Below are 3198 nucleotides of genomic sequence, written 5' to 3'. Positions count from 1 at the left end.
ACCTCCGACGGGTCACGGAGGTGAGGAACGCCCTTAGACTCCTCTTCGGGCAAAGGGAAGAAGAAATCAAAGACCTCTAAGCTGAGTTGGCCAAGGCTCATCAAGACCAAACCGAACAGGTAATAATAATTTTAAAAACCCATGGGCTTGATCCTGGAACGGTGGCTAATATTTCGATCTCACTGATGCAACAGAAGCTTGAGGTGATTGGGAAGCTTCGTGAGGAGGTCGATATGATAAGGGCAGAGACCTTGGAATGGAAAGATGGCATGGACCGTCTTGCCGCAGAAAAAAAAACTGCTCGAGCCCAATTATTATCAGCCGAAAACCAACTTCAAAGAATGAAGGAGAAGAGCCTGATTCAAGCAAAAAAACAATAGAGGAGCTCGAGGCTGGGTTGGCCTCCAAACTTGCCAAGGCTAAATTTGATGCCGAAAAAGCAAAGGCCAATGCAGATGCATTAGTGGCCGTCTATCGGGCGGATGCTGAAGCTGCTCAGGTACAAGCAAGAGAGGCAGCCGATACCGCTAACACTCAAGCACATTGGGTTGCTGAACTTGCTAAATGCCGATATCGGAGGGAGACCCTTGAGGAGATCCATGCTCGAGGTTTCAATCTCGCCGAAGAAATAAAAAAGGCTAAAGAGCTCAAAGCAGATGCTGAAGCCTTGGCTTCCGATGATGATGATGATGATGGGAGTAAGAGTGGGTCCGAGAGCAGGGAGGATCCTGATAGAGAAGAGACCGCCCCCAGAGATAACCAAGAAACTTAGCCCTTAGTTTCCATTTTGGTTTTTTGTGTAGGGTCATGTTCGGACATAGTAAACATTCTTGTATATATATAAAGATTTTTTCTTTTCCAGACTTGCCTCTATTTTATTCTCTACCTTGTGAATATTTTGTTTCATTCATGCCTTATGAAGGTTTTCATAAGGCTTTAGGCAATTTGATCGAATTTGGACTTTGTAGCCTTTGTAACCGAGTGAGTGCTTGCTCAAACTCGAAATAAGGTAGCCCATAGGCTTAGTAGTCGAGTGAGTGATTTCTCAAACTCGAAGTAATATAGACCGTAGGCTTAGAGGTTCAGTGAGTGATTTTAACTCGAAGTAATATAGCCCGTAGGATTAATGGTCGAGTGAGTGATTGCTTGAGCTCGATGTAATATAGCCCGTAGGATTAATAGTCGAGTGAGTGCTTGCTCGAACTCGAAGTAATGTAGCCCGTAGGCTTATTGGTCGAGTAAGTGATTCAAACTCGAAGTAATGTAGCCCGTAGGCTTAATAGTCGAGTAAGTGATTGCTCGAACTCGAAGTAATGTAGCCCGTAGGCTTAATGGTCGAGTGAGCACTTGCTCGAACTCGAAGTAAGAGTAGCCCGTAGGCTTAGTAGTCGAGTGTGCTTGCTCGAACTTGAAGTGATGTAGCCCGTAGGCTTATTAGTCGAGTGAGTGATTCGAACTAGAAGTAATGTAGCCCGTAGGCTTAATGGTCGAGTGAGTGATTGCTAGAACTCGAAGTAATGTAGCCCATGGGCTTAATGGTCGAGTGAGCGCTTGCTCGAACTCGAAGTGACATAGTCCGCATGATTATTAGTCGAGTGAGTGATTCGAACTCGAAGTAATGTAACCCGTAAGCTTAATGGTTGAGTGAGTGATTGCTCGAACTCGAAATAAGAGTAGCCCATAGGCTTAGTAGTCGAGTAAGTGATTCGAACTCGAAATATTGTTACCCCGTAGGATTAATGGCCGAGTGAGTGATTGATCGAACTCAAAATAAGAGTAGCCCGTAGGTTTAGTAGTCGAGTTAGTGCTTGCTCGAACTCGAAGTGATGTAGCCCGTAGGCTTATTAGTCGAGTGAGTGATTCAAACTCGAAGTAATGTAGCCCATAGGCTTAATAGTCGAGTGAGTGATTGCTCGAACTTGAAGTAATGTAGCCCGTAGGCTTAATGGTCAAGTGAGCGCTTGCTCGAACTCGAAGTGACATAGCCCGCATGATTATTAGTCGAGTGAGTGATTCGAACTCGAAACAAAAGTAGCCCGTAGGATTATTAGTCGAGTGAGTGATTCAAACTCGAAGTAATGTAGCACGTAGGCTTAATGGTCGAGTGAGTGATTGCTCGAACTCGAAATAAGAGTAGCCCGTAGGCTTAGTAGTCGAGTGAGTGCTTGCTCAAACTCGAAGTGATGTATCCTGTAGGCTTATTAGTCGAGTGAGTGATTCGAACTCTAAGTAATGTAGCCCGTAGGCTTAATGGTCGAGTGAGTGATTGCTTGAACTCGAAGTAATGTAGCCCGTAGGCTTAATGGTCGAGTGAGCGCTTGCTCGAACTGGAAGTGACGTAGCCCGCAGGATTATTAGTCGAGTGAGTGATTCGAACTCGAAGTAATGTAGCCCGTAGGCTTAATGGTCGAGTGAGTGATTGCTCGAACTCGAAATAAGAGTAGCCCGTAGGCTTAGTAGTCGAGTGAGTGATTCAAAACCGAAATAATGTAGCCCGTAGGCTTAATGGCCGAGTAAGTGATTGATCGAACTCGAAATAAGAGTAGCCCGTAGGTTTAGTAGTCGAATGAGTGCTTACTCGAACTCGAAGTGATGTAGCCCGTAGGCTTATTAGTCGAGTGAGTGATTCGAACTCGAAGTAATGTAGCCCGTAGGCTTAATGATCGAGTGAGTGATTTCTCGAACTCGAAGTAATGTAGCCTGTAGGCTTAATGGTCGAGTGAGCGCTTGCTCGAACTCGAAGTGACGTAGCTCGCATGATTATTAGTCGAGTGAGTGATTCGAACTCGAAACAAAAGTAGCCCGTAGTCTTATTAGTCGAGTGAGTGATTCGAACTCGAAGTAAGAGTGAGTGATTCGGACTCGAAGTAATGTAGCACGTAGGCTTAATGGTCAAGTGAGTGATTGCTCGAACTCGAAATAAGAGTAGTCCATAGGCTTAGTAGTCAAGTGAGTGCTTGCTCGAACTCGAAGTGATGTAGCCTATTGGCTTATTAGTCGAGTGAGTGATTCAAACTCTAAGTAATGTAGCCCGTAGGCTTAATGATCGAGTGAGTAATTGCTCGAACTCGAAGTAATGTAGCCCGTAGGCTTAATGGTCAAGTGAGCGCTTGCTCGAACTGGAAGTGACGTAGCCCGTAGGCTTATTAGTCGAGTGAGTGATTCGAACTCGAAGTAATGTAGCCCGTAGGCTTAATG

Source organism: Nicotiana tomentosiformis, chromosome 3, assembly GCF_000390325.3.
Source record: "Nicotiana tomentosiformis chromosome 3, ASM39032v3, whole genome shotgun sequence".
NCBI classification, from domain to species: Eukaryota; Viridiplantae; Streptophyta; class Magnoliopsida; order Solanales; family Solanaceae; genus Nicotiana; species Nicotiana tomentosiformis.
This window is presented reverse-complemented; position numbering follows the sequence as displayed.